Here is a 19,196-nt window from a genome sequence, read left to right as displayed (position 1 = left end):
CCTCACTGAAGGCAGGGGAAGACTATGGCCACCAATGAGTGGGGGTGGGAAGCAGAGCAGAACAACGTGGAGGCTGTTTGCAAGCACCTGTGAGGTGCCCCTCAAAGCCCACAGAGATACCGGAGGGAGGTGTAGGGGACCCACACCCTGTGCTCACTTGGTGTGCTGGGGGCCCCAAACCCACTGCCGTCGAGTCGATTCCGACTCATAGTGACCCCATAGAACAGAATAGAACTGCCCCGTAGAGTTCCCAAGGAGCACCTGGCGATTTGAACTGCCGACCTCTTGGTTAGCAGCCGTAGCACTTAACCACTACGCTGTGGGGGTTGCTGGGGGCCCAGGGCCTGTGAAATCTGGGTTGTCATCCTTAATGCGACTCATTAGTATCCCCAAACCAGTAGGACCTGTGGAAGTCTGTCTTGTGAGAAGAACATTCCCTCAGTGGGGTGACCTGGAAAATTAGGGGTGTGGTAGGCTCTTGGCCACCATGCAGCCTTGGGAAAAAGAGGTAGGTTTCCATTATTGCTTGGGGATATATGCACAGCCATAAATTTATGCATGAGGTTTAGAGATATAGATGTAGATATAGATCTTTTTTAAGACAGTGTCTTAGGGCTTTTAGTTCCAAGATCATGGATAGGTCAGAGTTCCTGGAGTTCTGAGTATAGAAATAAAAACACACACAAAGTGGAGGCTCATGGGAGCACTCATCTGACCAGAGGCTGGAAACACATGGGCAGAGGCTGTGGGCAGACTAAAGGGCACATTCACCTTGGCAGGAGCTCCAGTATGGATTAACCCCGGGAGTTTCCCATGGCGCCTGGACATCCAGGGCATGTTTACAGGGATCCAAATAAAGATTCACGTCAAGGACAGGGGTGGTTCAGTGTCCAGGAGCTGGCCCTGTGCTCCTACGCAGGCTCTCAGCTTACCTGACACTGTTGCTCAAATTCCCAAGCAGGTTGTAGAGCCAGACCCCATGCAGCTGAGCAGCCCCTCCTGCCCCTTCACTAGTCACAGGCAGACCACCAGGAGTGCTGGCTACAGCCCACATGCCTGCTAAGGCTTTCATCTTCATATTATGTCTTGGACCTTTAATTAAAGGGTTCCAGGGAGCTGATTCCTAAAGGAACTGGTATTGAGCCAGGTCCTTATATCAGACACCTACTTGCCAGAAAACTGAGAGCACCAAAGAAAGTCGCAAGGGTTCCCCCTTTTTTCTCGGTTTGGACATTACAGTTGGCTGCAATGAGGAGTCCATTTTACATCTACTGTTGTACTTATAAATTCTCTTCCCGTGTGGTTCCCCTTATTACCGCACCTTCATTTACTGATCTTGGAAGAAAATAAAGTTTTGGTTTTTTTTTTTTGCTCAGTAAAACGCTCCTCTTAAGAGTTCGGCTGCTAACCAAAAGGTTGGCAGTTGGAATCCAACAGGCACTCCTTGGAAACCCTATGAGGCCGTTCTACCCTGTCCGGTAGGGTCCCTACGAGTTGAAATCGACTTGACAGCAATGGGTTATAACCCTCCTCAGCAGACTGTCAGGCCCACTACCGGTAGTAGCAGCCACAGCAGTTGGTCAGAGCTTGGTTAGTGGTATGGCTAAGCCTCTTTGAAGAAAGCAAGAGGGGAGGTCCTTCACAACTGCTCATGTCTTCCTAAGCTCTTCCCAGGCCTTCATTAGCTCCACCAGAGAGGAACACTATCTTGTAGGGTTCACAGTCTTCATCTCGGCACATAGCAGCATCAGAGATGCCTTCTCCCATCCACCTCTTGTCCTTCTAAGAGGCCACGAACCTCCTGTGTAAAATACGACTGGCAGCCCCTGACACAACCTCTCTCAACCTCCCACTGAAACACCTTTAAAGACCCAGCAATGGATGAGAACTCCCAGCAACACTGAAATCTAACACTGTCAGGCAACCTAGTAGAAACATTCATTAAAAATCAGGGAGACAGGATTGTTCCCTGAAACAGAGCCATGCAACTTGTGTGAAAAGGTAGGGAGATGGTTTTGGTCTTCTATTCTCTTTTTGCCCTCTGACTCAGTAACCCCAAACTTATGAATCAGAAAAGTGGGCCTCTGGTTCTCCGTGAGTGGATTTTGCAATTCAAGGAAGCCTAAATACTACCTTTCCAATGCTCTGTCCTCCTACTTCTCTCCCCACTGTTGAGAGATTACAGTTCCCAGACACCAGATTAGCTGTGGAACAATCAATTCCAACTCATGAAGACACCAGGTTTGTCAGAGTAGAACTGTACTCCCTAGGGTTTTCAGTGGCTGATTTTTTGGCAGTAGATTGCCAGACTTTTCTTCTGAGGTGCCTCTGGGTAGATTCAAACTTCCAAACTTTCAGTTATAAACTAAGTGTGCTTACTCTTTTCCCCTCCCCTGGCCTCCAATTCCCACATAAGTGACTGAAAATTGTTTGGGGGAGGGGGAGACTGGTGGTGATAAAGGCCTCTGGGAGGGGCTAGAGGGAGGAAGCTGCTGGAAAGCAGTGCATGCTGGGGACTGTGCTTTCTCATTCACTCCATTGAGCCAACAAGTCAGTGGACCAGGCAGCGGAGGTGGAGGGGCTCACTTCAGGTGGCTGAGCTGTGTTAGATGAGTGCTTGCTAGACCCTGGGAGTGAGGTTGGGAGATGGGTGACCGACGCCCACCTGCTCTTCTCCTGAAGGCATGGGAAAGGTATTCAACCTCCTTATCTCCTCATTCATGTTTTCCCACTTGATCTGTTAAGAAATGAGCTAGATGTTTTAAAGTTTCCTATCACTTTTTTTTCCCCTGCCAATTAATGCTTATGCTTTGACCAAGTTTTGTTTTATATATGTCAGGACTATGTTACTTAAGAAATAACTTAAGGAATAAAGTATATACTTGTTATATACATCATTCCTAAAGATTAAATCCTTAATCAAGAAAATGTTATTTTCTGTGTCCCATTAATTCTTCCAGTCGTGAATTTTAATTTGACTGAGATTAATTTTGTGATACGTATTTACTTTTTATTTCTGTTTACCTGGTGAATTGACCCAGTCTTTTAATTTTTATGCGTTAGTATGCCCTTGTAGACAGCACATAGTTGAATTTTCTAGGAAAATATAAACTAATTCAATAAAAAGTAGATGCCCGAATAAAGCAATACCTATTGGAAACTATGGTGGAGTAGTGGTTAAGTGCTATGGCTGCTAACCAAGAAGTCGGCAGTTCAAATCTATCAGGTGCTCCTTGGAAACTCTCTGGTGCAGTTATTCTCTGTCCTATAGGGTTGCTATGAGTTGGAATCAACTCGACGGCAGTGGGTTTGGTTTTGGGGTATAGAAGATACTAGACAAGTTGTCAAAGGACTGGATTCAGGAAAGGCAGAAGGCTCCAATAGGTGTATGGTGTATGGGTGAGGTTTTCAAACTTCTAAGAAGCAGTTAATTCCCACACTAAATAAATCATTGCAAAACACAGCGAAATATGTAAAGCTCCCCAAATCAATTTATAAATTGTGTTATCTTGTTAACAAACGTGATGAACCTAGGACAAAAATAGCAACTACATACCAATCTCATTTATAAATACAAATAAAAAATTTTAAAATGTTTTAGCAAATCAAATTCAGCAACATATTAGAACAACAATACACCATAGCAAGGAGATCTTATTACAGAAATGCAAGGATGGTTCAGTATGCCAAAACTAATAACACAATTTGTGACACTAAAAGGTTTGAGAAAAAAACGATAGTCTCAATAGATATTGAAAAGGTATTTGGTAAAATTCAGCATTCATTCCCCATAAAATCGATTAACATGCAAATAGTATATCTTAACCACTGATTAAGAACTCAGCTGCTAACCAAAAGGTTGGCGGTTTGAATCCACCAGTCACTGCTCCTTGGAAACCCTATGGGGCACTTCTACTCTGTCCTATAGGGCTGCTATGAGTTGGAATTGACTCAACGGCAACAGGTTTGGGATATCAGAGTTCACCATGAAATAACAAAAATCTTCCCATTCAAATCAAGAATCAGACAAAGATGCTCATTAACAGCAGTATTATTAAATATTTCCCTAGAATTTTACATTATAAGACATATAGAGAAAATAATAAAAATATTGAGAAGAAAAAGTATTATTTGAAAATTATGCGATTGTCTGTCTAAAAAAAGCCCTGAGTATAAATTAAAAAAGAAATTATTTATCAAATATACACTTAAAAAAGGCAGTAAAACTTAATAACCAAAGACTGCCATTTGAATTCTGAGTCGTCTATGTGACTATGAATGAGGTATTTAACTGTTAAGGCTAAGTTTTCTCACCTACAAAATAACTATCATTTATTGAGCACTTGCCTTGTGCTTTGCCAGGCATTGTTATAATCACTTTACATGCATCCCATGAAGGAAATACTATCATCATCCCCATTATACAAATAAGCCTTGGAAGAAAGGCCTGGCAATCTAAAAAGCCAAAAAAAACAAACCAAATACTGTTGCATTGATTCTGACTCATAGCAACTCTACAGGACAGAGTAGAGCTGCTCTATAGGGTTTCCAAGGCTGTAATCTTCTTACGGAAGCAGACTGCCACATCTTTCTCCCACAGAGTGACTCGTGAGTTCAAACCACCAACCTTTTGGTTAGCAGTCAAGCGCTTAACCACTGCACCAGCAGGGCTCCTTCCTGGCAGTCTACTTCTGAAAAACCAGGCATTGGAAACTCCATGGAGCACAGTTCAACTCTGACACACATGGGGTCACCATGAGTCAGAGTGACTTGATGGTAACTGATTTGGTTTTTTTTTCTTTTTAACACGCAAATGAGAAAATCGAGGCCCCCCAAAAGCACGAGTGAATTGCCCCACATCACACAGCTGGTACATAATAGAACTGGGATTCGAATCCATCCGGTCTCGTTTCTTCCTGACCTCGAGGCTATACTGTCTTTCCTTTGTTTTACTCTGTAAAGGTTAGCTATCATTATTATAACAGTATAAAATAATCAGTATCTTTCTTACATACCAGTAATAACCAATTAACAATACACTTAAAAGAATATATTAAAAACTGCAATAGCAATTAATAATTATACTAAAAACTGCAAAGTAAAATCCCTAGAAATAAACCCAACCAAAAAAGTATAGCGATCATACAAAGAAAAACAAAAATTAATGAAGGCCATAAAAAATCTTTTAACAAATGAAGAGATATACTACTTTCTCAATGGGAAAACAAATAGAATGATGAAAATTCTTCTGAGATAATTCATACATTTAAAGTAATCCTGACAATTTTTTTTACTTCAACAAAATGATACAAATATTTCATTTGCAAGAAAAAATAAGAACAGCCAAGTTTTTTTTGTAAGAGTACAATAAGGGAAAGTGACTTGCATTGACAGAATTCAAAATATTTTCTAGAACCTTAAAATTTTAGATTGGGCAATCCTGTATCTAGCCATAGCAATGAAATAAAACAGAAAGTCTAGAAACAGGCACAAATGTGCTTACTATATGATACAGGCATTATTTCCAAAAAGGGGGCGAGAGGGAGGATAAATCATGTGATAAAAGATTTTCTAAAAATAAATGTAAAGAAAGTTTCATAAAAGAAACAAAATAGTAGATTTGTCTGTTACACATTTTAAATATATATCGAAAATACAATTTCAAAAATATAAGTTATATAGTTACCTACAGCTGCTATAACAGAAATACCACAAGTGAGTGGGTTTAACAAGCAGATAAGGTACATTGGCTGGAAATTGAACCCGGGTGTCCTGCATGGAAGGCAAGAATTCTACCACTAACACCGAAAACTTTTGTAAGCAAAAATCATAAAGGATACGCACAAATTTAAGGACAAAAAAAAACTGACAAAATATTTGCAATAAATATAACACTGGGGATTAAAATCTTTAACAGGTACAGAGCACTTAAAATTAACTAGGGAAATACTAATATCCCTAGGGAAAAAGAGGTAAAAGCAAATGGAAAATTTACCAAAAAAAAAAAAAAGCTAACTAACATTTGAAAAGATGCTTGATCGCATTAATAATCAAAGAAATGCAAATTAAAACCACAAAACACCATTTTTTTTGGCTTTCAAAATTTTCAGTTACTCATTCAACAAGTATTTTTTGATTGTTGACAGACATTCCTGGGGGTCCATAGTAAAAGAAAATAGCAAAAGTCCCTGCGCTCAGGGAGCTTGCATTCCAGCAAGGAGCAACAAAAACAAAACAACACACAAATAATTGGATGAATATTTAGAGTGTCAGATGGTGATCGTTACTATAATAAATAAATAAATAAAGCAGAGGGTGAGGGGGTTAAACTTGCGCAGGCGGTGGTGGTTTCTGTTTTATAGACAGTATTTTTGAAGACTTCTCCCATACAGTGGCATTGAGCAGAGACCTGCAGGAGGTGAGAGACAGAGGTATGTGGCTAACAGGACTGAGCATTCCATGTGGAGAGATGAGCAAAGACCCTGAAGCAGGAGCATGTGTGGTGTCTGCAGAGAACACCAAGGAGGGTGGTGAGGCTGGAGGGAAGTGAGAAAGGAGTAGAAAGGTAGTAGACAAGGTCAGAGGAGTAGGATAGGGATGGGGGTTGGGGAACAGGACTGATCCCGTAGGGCCTTGAAGGCACTATAAAAACTGGCTTTTTCCCAGAATGAGAATCCATTCTTGGGTTTTAATCGGAAGGGAGACATGATCTAACTTACATTTTAAAAGAATCTTTCTGATTGCTGGGTTGAGAATAGAGTCGGGGTGGGGGACAAGGGTGGAAGCATGGAGATCAATAAGGAGGTTGCTGCAGAAATCCAGGTGAGAGATTATGGACTTTGATGAGTAGAGCCAAGCAGGTTTACAGAGGGGTTAGATATACATTGCAAGAAAACAGAATCAAGGATGACTCCGAGAGTTTTTGGAGGGGCACTCGCAAGGCTAGGATCTCCATTTACTGAAATGGAAAATACTGCAGGAAGAGCAGGTCTGATGTGTGTCTGCGGATGCAGGTGGGTGGGTAGAGGAGTGGCGATAATCAGTGGTTTGATTTTGAATGTGTTAAAGTCGAGATATATGAGGCATTCAGGTGAAGGTGTCAAGTTGTGAGATGGAAGAGTCTGGAGTTCATGGGAAATGTCTAGCCTGGACATAGAACTGTGGGAATCATCAGCCTACGAATGGAATTTAAAGCTATGGGGCTATATGAGGTCCCCAAGAGTATGATCATAGATAGAGAAGAAAATAGGTCTGAGGAATGAGTCCTGGGCCCTCCAATGTTCAGAATGTCAGGGAGGTGAAGAAAAACCAGGTGAAGAGAAAGTTGACTGAGTCTTAGCCAGTGAGTTTGGAGGAGAATCAAGAGATAAGAAATTTTTAAGAAGGAAGAAGTGATCTACTGTTACAAGTATTGCCACAGGCCAAGTAAGATGAAGACTGGGAATTGACCATTGGACCATTGGTGACCTTGGCTAGACCTGCTTCAGTGAACTCTGGGGACAGAGGTTTAATGGAGTAGGCTCAGGATAAAAGGGAGTAGAGGAATAAGAAATGGAGTATAGACAATGCATTTGAGGCCTTTTGCTGGTATGTTTGTTGATAGGAATGATCCGGTAGAGAGGGAAAACAGGTGATACAAAAGATAGAAGAGAGGATTGTAGGAAGGCCGTTCTGACTTGGACGATAATGGGATGAGAGGTCTCATGTACAAGTAGAGGAGTAGGTCTTAGATAGGCGCATGGACAGTTACCTAAGGTAACCGGAGGAAAGGTAGAATATATAGATATGAAAGTTGTCTTCTGATTACTTCTATTTGAATAAATATAAAGCAATATCATCAGCTGAAATTGAGGATGAAGGACAAGCTGATGGATGCTGGCAGATAGAGAATGCATGAAATAGTCACTTAGGAAAATGAAATAGTGAATCAGGGAAATAGGATGGCCAGGCAGCACCAAGAACCCCTTTGAAGTTTACGAACATTATTTTAAAGTGTGAATCTGATTCGGTTTCCAGTCATGTTCAACTGAACAGGTGAAGGGTCAGAATTGGCAGGAAGTTAGACTTAACCAAGATTGGGTTTTTCCCCCCCAGATGAGTAAGATGAAGGAAAAGAGAGACAAGAGAAAATATAGGGAAGGAAGTGACCGTATTGGTTCACCATAAAATCTGAGCTGAGTAAGGGGGGAAACTAGGCTATGAGGTGAGGAACAGTGAAAAGAGGCAGAATCAATGAATTGCTGGTCCCGTTAGTGACAAAGAAGAGTTGGGGCTGCGTACTAGAGAATGAGTTAGAAAGATAAGAGATGGTGGCTGACGAATGGGATGCTTGAATTGAGGTTGTGGAAGCTAGGACTATTGGGAATGACAACATTTAAGGTAGAACCATGTGTGTAGGTAGCTGTGTGGGGTGGAGTCCATGGTGGAATGGAGAACATCATTGGAGAAGAGGTCTGGGAAGTGAGAGTCCAGAATATTGGAAAGATCACCTACAAGATTATTGCTATTACCAAGAGTTGTGACATAAGCAGTGTTGGAAAGAGGCCATGTGAACCATAGCTACCATCTTTGACAAATGAAGGATGTGACATGGCAAGAAGCAGATAACTGAAGCAAGGAAGAATAGCAAGTGTTCTGTGACATGAGTTTCTAAATTGGGGGCACTTAAACAGGGAGAATGGTCTGGAAGCAGCAACAGGGAGAAAGCAGCGTTCTATACACCACTTCCAGGCCAAGTAGTCAAGTCGTGTAGAAGAATGGGCTACTTCATAAAATGTCTGCAGGAGAAGTCCTGTCATCTGGGCAGAGCCAGGCTTACTAGGACCAAGGTGAAAGGAATGACCAGGAAAGAGGCTGAGAAGGTAAGGAACTTAGCTGGTAACTATGTGTGAATTCCAGAGGGAGCAATGGAAAGTGTTTGGAAGTGGGAGAAGTGGGAGGTTGGTCAACTTATCAGAGCTGTGTAGCAGTGGGAGTCTTGGAGACGACCTGTGAGTTTTGGAATGAAGGGCATGATGGGCGTGGTTCTGTTGATCACCAAGGCCAGTTGTGGTGATGAGACTGGGAGTGTTGATGGGGGAAAGGATTGGTGAGGGCCTTTCCAGGAACTGCAGAATGTCCTTGGCAGTCCCTGGGCATCCTGTTGATGGAAAGTGATAGAGGCGTGGAAAGCAGAGGACTGTGGCATGAGAAACACCTGGAGCACTGCCCCCTTCAATCCTACCAGGGGCAGGGAAGGCACCAGGTGGGGGCAGTCTTACCTGGAGCCTGTGGAGCTCTGGGACTCCTCTCTTCCAGTAGTGGAGGTGAGGAGGCAAGGAGGCAAGTGATAAACCAAGAAGAGGGAGCAGGCTGGTGAAAGGTCAGGGAATTGAACCCTCTCAGTTTGGACCCCTGGTGGCACAGTGATTAAGAGCTACAGCTGCTAACCAAAAGGTCAGCAGTTTGAATCCACCAGCCACTCCTTGGAAACCCTATAGGGCAGTTCTACTCTGTACTATCGGGTTGCTATGGGTCGGAATCAACTCTATGGCAACGGGTGTTTTTGGGTTTTGGTACACAACTTGCATAGCTTAGTAACTTCTTTTTGAGGGAAAGTAACTTTTAAATACATATTGAAAAACTTAAAATCATTCCTACCATTTGTTTTAGTGATTTCTTGGAGACTATAGTAAAGAGATAATCAGAGATGTAGACAAAGATACAAGCATAGAATGTTCATCATGATTTTATTAATGACACCAAAATAATTGAAAGCAATTAACAACAAGGAATGTGTTCAGTAAATTACGACACATTCATCCTTTGGGATACCATAAAGTTTCTTTTTTTTTTTTAATTATGTTTTGCAAGAATAGTAGTAACACAGGGAGATTATTGTTATGTAATATTAATAAAAAGCAAGGTATAAAATGATATGTCTAATAAAATCCACATTTAGAAAATAAAAATGCATAGGAAATAAACTGAAAAGAAATACACTTGAAATTAACAATCCTTTGTGTAGCCTCGCAGAATTATGGATGTTTTTGTTTCCTTCTTTCTATTTTTCTGTACTTTCTATTCTTTACTACAAGATTCTATATATTACTTAAAAAAAACAGCTTTATTGAGATATAATTCACCTGCCATACAATTTAACTAATAATAAAAGTAAAGACTTTTTAACGCATTGGATGAGGATTATTCAAACAAATACACTATTTATAAATTAAATTGCAAATTAAAAGTTACATTGTCTTTATCTCACACGCTTGTGTATTCAAAAAAAAAGTTGCGGTGGGGTCAATTCCAACTGGCAGCGACCCTATAGGACAGAGGAGAACTGCCCCATAGGGTTTCGCTGGTGGCTTCGAACTGCCAACCTTTCGGTTAGCAGTGGAACTCTTAACCACTGAGCCACCAGGTCTCCTCAAATCCAATAGCTGGATTATCTTGCTAAATCGGGACCAAGCTAGAATATAAATCAGAGTCTAAAAGGCATAGAATAACAGTGGTGAGCTACAAGATAAATACCCAAATTATGTGCAGGTCAGAGGCCACTGTTTCCGCCCCTGTCTGTTTTGGGAAGAGTGTCCAAAGTCTTTAGGGCAGACAGAACAGTTCCTGCCCCGTTCTTCACCCCATTCCTGCCCTGAATAGCTTTTTTTCCCCCCAAAAGAATAAAATATACTCAATGAAAACTATTAAAATGCTTGGCAAAACTACACAGACAAACATAGAGGCCAATGAAGTATAAATATTTCATACCAGAGCTGTCTTTTTGACCCGGTGGCTAATATCTAGCCGGCCCCAGGTCTGACTGTTTGGATGACGACGAGAGCGCAGGCGGAGGCTGTCGGCCAGCTGCGGAGGGGCGCCACGAAGAGATTCACATCTGCCTGAGGAAGCTTGTGGGGTTGCTTCTCCTGAAGGCATGGGGCGGGGGGCGGGGGCGGGATGCAGCTATGTGGCCATCTCCCTCAGCCTGGAGAAGGTGATTCCTTTCCTTCAGTGGTAATCCCAGCCCTCCCCGCCCCGCCACCCCCCACCCCCCATGCACACACTCATTTTTTGGTCTAAAACAGGAAGGTCCACTCCCTTCTTTGGATTTAATAACTCTTGGTACCTTTCTGTCCAAGGTTTTTTTTTTCTTTTTTCAGTTACCACATTAGCTATTAAAAATGAACACACTGATTACCATCACGCGGAGACCGCTGAGTCTCTGCAGGAGAAATGTGGTGGTGTGGTGTATCTCAAGGGCTCGAGGGTGGCCCGACTCGGTGGGTGAGTCATGCTGTATTCCTTCACCCCCTGGGCTTCAGTCTCTCCATCAGTAAGTGCCAACGATGACACGTGCAGGGCTGTGAGGCCGTTGTTAGGATTAACTGAAAGAATGCTTTCTAACCTGTTACACTATCTACAGTTTGACATGATGACGCCTTTCCTTACTTGCTAAATTCTGTACACTCAGTAGTCTTGAGGTCAAAGAGAAACAAAATAAGGCAGCAACCTCTTTTTCGTAGTCACTGTGTTAGCCTGTCTGTACAAAGATTATTGTAATGACTCGTTGTTGATGTGAGTTGCCGTGCAGTTGGCTCCTACTCTTGGCAACCCACATACAACAGAACAAAACGCTGCTCGGTCCTGAGCCATCCTCACCATCACTGGTATGCTTAAGTCCATTGTTGCAGCCACTGTGTATTTTGGGTGGCTTCCAACCTACAGAGCTCATCTTCCAGCACTGTATTGAACAATAGTCTGTTGTGATCCATAGGATTTTCATTGGCTAATTTTTTTTTTTTTTAATTTTGAGAAGTAGATTGCCAGGCCTTTCTCCCTAGTCTGTCTTAGTCTGGAAGCGCTGCTGAAACCTGTGCAGTATGGGTGACCCTGGTGGCATAGCTTCTAGCATTACAGCAGCACACAAGCCACCACAGTACAACAAACTGACAGACGGGTGCTGGTAATGACTTTTACAGGGTAGGAAGTGCACTTGAGTTATTTATTTCTAGGAGTGAGGATAGAGGTTACTTTCACTCGTGTATACTCTTTGGGCATCAAAAACATGTATTTGTAAGATGGCATATGATAAAGAGATAGCCATCTTATAGACTGCCTGCCTGTTTATTAAAAAAGAGAGAAAGAAACTATTTAAAAAGCACAGCTGGAAATCTCCATTTCCAAAATAGGGCGGGTTAGATTTTCTGAAATCCCTCCTGCCACAAAACACCTAGAAATGCTGAAAAACTGTAACCAACATCCTTTTAAGTGCATTATTTGAATTCCAAGAAAGTAAGCAGAATCCCTGGAGTAAAATAAAAACATGAGGATGGATGTGAATACCAAACAGAAAGCATGGTGAGCAGAGGTGATGCTGCAACACCCGATGGGGAAAGGGAGTCAGCAGACCAGAGGCTGCCAGTCTTATTAAGCAAGAGGACTTCTTTTTTCATTTCTTTTTGTTTCTGCCTCTCCTCTCTTCTCCTCTCCTCTCCTCCCCTCCCCTCCCCTCTCCTCTCTTGTCTACTTTTCCTTCCTCCCTCCTTTCCTCCTTCCCCCCTCCTCTCCCTCTTTTCCTTCCTTGTCCCTTTCCTTCTTTTTGTTTTTATTTTGAAAAATTCCACATATACACAAGCATAGAAAACTATGCCCCCCCCCCATATACCTATCACTCAGAACAACAATTATCAAGGTTTTGTAACATTTAATTTCTTTCTTTGTTGAGGAGGGGTGTTTTATTCTCTCTGCTGAAGTATTTTACAGCAAAATGTAGACATGTCATTTCATTCCACATACTTCTATATGCATAGATATTTTCTTATAGCAGAATAAAAGAGGTACAAATCTAAAATCAAAACATTTAGATAAAAGGTCTACAATATTAAACTTGAGCTGGAAATATTTGTATGAACTCACTTGTTATTATCTCTTTGGAGAAAAGGTCTAGCAAAAGTGAAAACCCAGTAACAATGAGGGCCGCTAGCAGCTAGATCATGGTCACTAAATTTCATTTTTCATCAAGAAGAACCAGAGCTTCATGGATAAAAATGGCTTATCCCATGTATGGGACAAGAGATGTACGAGATGAGCCTGAGATATCTTGTCATGCCAGAAAACAAGGATGTAATCAAACACTAATAGGATCATGACAGAATGGACACAAGAACCAACTTGAAGGGCCCCTGCTGGCCTAAGATGGCACAATTTTTGCATCAAGAGGAATAATGGATTTTTGCTTCCAACAAGATGGAGTAACAAGGTTCAGATTTATCCTCCCACCTGAAATAACAACAACAACAAAAAAAAAAAATATATGAAAGGATGGTTTTCAAGACTCTGGACATCAGGCAATGAAGGACAGTTATCCCTGAGAAATGTCAAACAAACAAGGTGTGCCCTACAATTGCCTCAGTTTAATGCCATGAGAGAGTGTCCAGGACACAGCACAGGGAGAGGGAACCCAGATGGAGCCTGCTGATTCTCAGAGTTCAATAACAAAGTGGGAGTCCGGGGAGGCGAAGGTGGCTAGAGTTCATAGAACATAGCATCAGAGGAGAAAAAGCAGCACTGACTTGAGTATTTTGGAGATCTACAGATATTTCCCCATGAGTTCCTCACATGTGTGAAGAAGCCACCTGAGGCAGTGGAAAGAACCATCTGAAAGGATTAAAGGGAACAATATCTAGCACTCACACAGGGTCGGGAATAGGGCCCATTCCCACCAGACTGACTAGAAAATCACATGATTCACAGAGCTTGGACAGAGTACTCAGAAGTATCTGCCCTAATTACTGAGGAATAATTAGCCCTGGATAAATATTGCTCAGGTCCTGCCTAATAAATCTTAAAAGTAAGACCTGAAAGGATCAAACTATTTCCAAATAACTTAACTGCATCCCAGAACAAAGCTCAGGAATATTTATAGTAAAACAAAAATATTCAGCACTCAACAAAGTAAAATTCACAATGCCTGGCATCCAATAAAATATTATTAGGCACACAAAGAAGCAGGAAAATAGGACACATAATGAGGAGAAAAATTAGTCAATTGGCACAGAGCTGACATAGATGCTAGAATTAGCAAAGACACTGAAGCAGTTATTATAATTGTATTCCATACATTCAAAAAGTTAAGATGAGACATGGAAAATACAAAAAAGATCTAAATCAAACCTCTAGAGATAAAAACTATAATATGTGTGGTGTAAAATACATTGGATGGGATTACCAATAGATCACCAGTTGTTGTCGAGTTGACTCTAACTCATGGCGACTGTATGCATTTCAGAGTAGAACTGTGCTCCCTGGGTTTTCATGGCTGTGATCTTTCAGAATCAGGTTGCCATATGTTTCTTCACAGGTGCCTCTGGGTGGATTCAAACCACTAACTTTTCAGTTAGCAGCTAAGCACTTAACCATTTGCACCACCCAGGGACCCTTAAGAGTAGATTAGACATTGAAAAAGGAAAAAAAAATTGTGGACTTGAATAAAAACTATCCAAAATAAAACACACAGGAAAAAAAAAAAGGAGGGAGGGTTTTTTTTTTTTTTTTTTTAATGAAAAAAGCATTGGAGAGCTGTGAGACAGCTTCAAACGTTCTAATGTATGTATAATAGAAGTCTCCAAAGGATGAGGATGGGGACAGAAAATTCTTTGAAAAATAATGGCCTATTTTCCCCCCAAATTTCATGAAAACTGTAAACCCACTGATCCAAAGAGTTCTACAACACCCAAGCACAAAAATTATGAAAAGAACTATACCACAGTACATCATAATCAAATTCCTCAAAACCAGTAATAAGAGAAAAATCTGAAAAGTAGCCAGAGAAAAAAAGGCATGATATGTGCAGAGGAATAAATATCAGGATGATAGCACAGGAAAAAATGCAACCAAAAAGACAAGGGAGTAATAACCTTAAAGCACTGAAAGAAAAAACAAAACAAAATGTCCACCTAGAATTAAATACCCAGTGAGTATCTTTCAAAAATGAAGATAAAAACTTTTTTTTAGACATACAAAAACTGAAAGGTTACCAACAGATAAAAAAAAAAAAAAACACAAAAAAACACTGTAAAACATTTAAGAAATAAATAATAGCAATTTTACAAAAACTCTCCCAGAAGAGAAAGAAATATTTCCCGGTTTATTCTGACACCAACACTACTTTAATACCAAAACCAAACAAAGACAAGAAAACTACAGACCAATACCCCTCATAAACAGAAATGGAAAAAACAAAATTTTAGCAGATCAAAACAAACAATATATAAAAAGAATATCAGAATCAAGTGAAGTTTATCTCAGGAATGCAGGGCTGGTTTAACGTTAGAAAATGAACCAATGTAATTCAGCATTTTAACTAACTAAAGAAAAAAAAACTGATCATTTCAATAGACACAGAAAAAGCATATGAAGAAAAATCTGATACCTACTCTTGATTTTTTAAAAAGAGCCAAACCTCTCAGCAAACTAGGAATAGAAGGGAATTTTTTTTTTTTTTTAAAAGAGAGTATATGAATAACCTGCAGCTAATATTGTACTTCATAGTAAAAGATTGAATGTATTCTTCCTAAGATTAAGAAGAAGACAGGACTGTCTGCTCTTACCACTTCTATTCAAGATTGTGCTAGAAAGGCAACCAGGAAGAAAAAGAAATAAAACACACCCATATTGGCAAGGAAGAAGTAAAGCTGTCTTCATTCTTTGTGACATAATCATCTATGTAAAAAACGTTATGATTTCTACAAAAATGCTGTTACCGCTAATAAATGAGTTTAGAAAGGTTATATGATACAGGGTCAGTATAAAAAAATCGTATTTCTATGAGTAACAAACTATTGAAAATGATTTGTACTCGAAAACTAAACTAAAGGTTGGTGGTTCAAACCCACCCTCTGATGCCACAGAAGAAAGGCCTGATGACCTGCTTCTGTAAAGATTACAGCCCACCCACCCAACACCCCCCCCCAAAAAAAACCCCTACGGAGCTGTTTAACTTGGAATCTACTTGACAGCAATGGGTTTGGTTTTTGGTTTATTGTGTTCGTGGGCCAGAAGATTCAATATTGTGAAGATGTCAATTTTTCCCAAGTTGATCTATAGATTCAATGTCATCCCAATCAAAATCCCAGTAGGTTCCTTTGTAGAAATTGAAAAGCTAATTCTAAAATTTATATGGAAACTCAAGAAACCTAAAACTACTAAAACAACTTTGAAAAAGAAATACAAAGTTGGAGGACAGACCACTAATTTTAAGACTTATTATAAAACTATTGTAATCAAGCCAATGTGGTATTGGTGTAAAAGACTGACAAGGATAAAAACAATTCAGTGGAGAAAGGGTTGTCTTTTCAACAAATAATACTGGAACAAGTAGATACCCATAAGCAAAAAACAAACAAAAAACTTAGATGGATGCCTCATACCATATACAAAAATTAACTTAAAGTGGATCATAGACCTAAATGTAAAACATAAAACTATAACACACCTAGGGAAAAAACAAGAAAAAGAATCTTTGTCACCTTGGGTTAGGCAAAGATTTCTTAGATACAGCACTAACAGCACAATCCATGACAGAAAAAAGGACAAAGTAAACTTTATCAAAATTCAAAATTCTACTCTTTGAAAGACATTGTTAAGAAAATGAAATGACAAATCACAGACTGGGAGAAAATATTTTTAAAGAATGTATTTGTAAAGGACGTGCACATAGAATACATAAAGAATCTCAAAACTCTGCAATAAGAAAACTAACAATTCAATAAAAACTAGGGAAATATTTAGATGTCACAAAAGAAGATGTACCCTTAGCAAATAAGCATATGAAAAGATGCTCAATATTATTGTTATTAAGAAAATTACAAGCACAATAAAGTACACATGCACACCTATTAAAAAAAAAATACGATGGTTAAAATAAAGAAGTCTGACCATACTAAATGTTGGCAAGGATGTGGAGGAACTGGAACTCTCATAGTCAGCTGATGGAATATAAAATGGTACAACCAATTTGGAAAACAATTTGGCAGCCTTTAAAAAGTTAGATATTGTACAGACTTACTGTCTGATCTAACCATTCCATTCCTAGGTGTTTACCCAAGAGAAATCAAAGTCTCTGTCTACACAAAGACTTACATATAAATGTTCTTAGCAACTTTATTCGTAGTAGCCACAAACTGGAAACAATCCAAATACCCATCAACAGATAAATGGCTAAACAAAGTGTAGCACATCCATACAATGGTATACTGTTGTTGTTAGGTGCCATTGAGTCGGTTCCAACTCATAGCGACCCTATGCACAACAGAACCAAACACTGCCCGGTCCTGAGCCATCCTTACAATCGTTGTTATGCTTGAGCTCGTTGTTGCAGCCACTGTGTCAATCCACCTTGTTGAGGGTCTTCCTCTTTTCCACTGACTCTGTACTCTGCCAAGCATGATGTCCTTCTCCAGGGACTGATCCTTCCTGACAACACGTCCAAAATATGTAAGACACAGTCTCGCCATCCTTGCTTCTAAGGAGCATTCTGGGTGTACTTCTTCTAAGACAGATTTGTTCATTCTTTTGGCAGTCCATGGTATATTCAATATTCTTTGCCAACACCGCCATTCGAAGGCATCAATTCTTCAGTCTTCCTTATTCATTGTCCAGCTTTCATATGCATATGATGTGATTGAAAATACCATGGCTTGGGTCAGACATCTTCAAGGTGACATCTTTGCTCTTCAACACTTTAAAGAGGTCCTTTGCAGCAGATTTACCCAACGCAATGCATCTTTTGATTTCTTGATTGCCGCTTCCACGGCTGTTGATTGTGGATCCAAGAAAATGAAATCCTTGACAACTTCAATCTTTTCTCCGTTTATCATGATGTTGCTCATTGGTCCAGTTGTGATTATTTTTGTTTTCTTTATTTTGAGGTGCAATCCATACTGAAGGCTGTGGTCTTTGATCTTCATCAGTAAGTGCTTCAAATCCTCTTCACTTTCAGCAAGCAAGGTTGTGTCATTTGCTTAACACAGGTTGTTAGTGAGTCTTCCTCCAATCCTGATGCCCCGTTCTTCTTCATATAGTCCAGCTTCTCATATTATTTGCTCAGCATACAGATTGAATGTGTATGGTGAAAGAATACAACCCTGACGCACACCTTTCCTGACTTTAAACCAATCAGCATCCCCTTGTTCTGTCCAAACAACTGCCTCTTGATCTATGTAAAGGTTCCTCATGAGCACAATTAAGGGTTCTGGAATTCTCATTCTTCACAATGCTATCCATAATTTGTTATGATCCACACAGTCGAATGCCTTTGCGTAGTCAATAAAACACAGGTAAACATCCCTCTGGTATTCTCTTTCAGCCAGGATCCATCTGACATCAGCAATGACATCCCTGGTTCCACGTCCTCTTCTGAAACCAGCCTGAATTTCTGGCAGTTCCCTGTCAATGGTATACTACTCAACAATAAAATGTATTGATGCATGCAACAACATGGATGAATCTCAAAATAATTATGCAGAGTAAAAGAAGTCTGATAAAAACAATAGGTACTGTATAACTTTTTAAATATTTCTGTTTAAACAGAAAACAGGTCAGCTGTTGCCTAGGGGTGCAGTTCAGGGGAGGGGCAGGTAAGAGGGATTACAATGGGGAACAAGGAAACTTTGGGGGGTGATGGATATATTTACTATCTTGACTGTGGCTTTATGACTGTATACATATGTCAAAACTTATCAAAATGCACACTCTAAATATGTGAAGTTTATTGAATATAAGTTGTTTAAAAGATTCTAAAAAAAAAGAATAATGATGACAATTTAAACTCATAAAATATATAAAAATTCATGTGTTTATAGTGATAAGAAAAACATACTGGTAGCCACTAGAAGTTACTAAAGGTACCTTTTATAAGTATTCTGAAAATTGATAAGGAAGGAGAAAAGTCAAGCCTTCATAGTGACCTTTCTTTGAATGTTCTGAAATAGTCGATAAGGAGAAATTTTTCTTGGTAGAAGAACTCCAGCTAATAAATGCAAATGGAGTCATAGAGTTAGATCACTTGCAGTCCCTGATGGAACCAGGCAGTGATTATCCATACATGCTAAAACCACTAGGTAAAAAACTGATGGAGAATTTTAAAGTGACAGAATAAGTCCAGGCACCATTTGAACCCACTGATCAAAATTAACCTCACTAAAAGTGAGACCAGC

At 40.1% G+C, this 19,196-nt stretch overlaps 1 pseudogene; it reads right to left on the bottom strand.

Annotated features, from left to right (window-relative positions):
• The window catches only part of LOC126066689 (putative PDZ domain-containing protein PDZK1P1), a 61,472-nt pseudogene extending 50,555 nt beyond the window's left edge, over positions 1-10,917 (bottom strand).
• Between the last annotated feature and the right edge of the window lie 8,279 nt (positions 10,918-19,196).

Source organism: Elephas maximus, chromosome 24 (assembly GCF_024166365.1).
Source record: "Elephas maximus indicus isolate mEleMax1 chromosome 24, mEleMax1 primary haplotype, whole genome shotgun sequence".
Taxonomy (NCBI): Eukaryota; Metazoa; Chordata; class Mammalia; order Proboscidea; family Elephantidae; genus Elephas; species Elephas maximus.
This window is presented reverse-complemented; position numbering and strand designations above follow the sequence as displayed.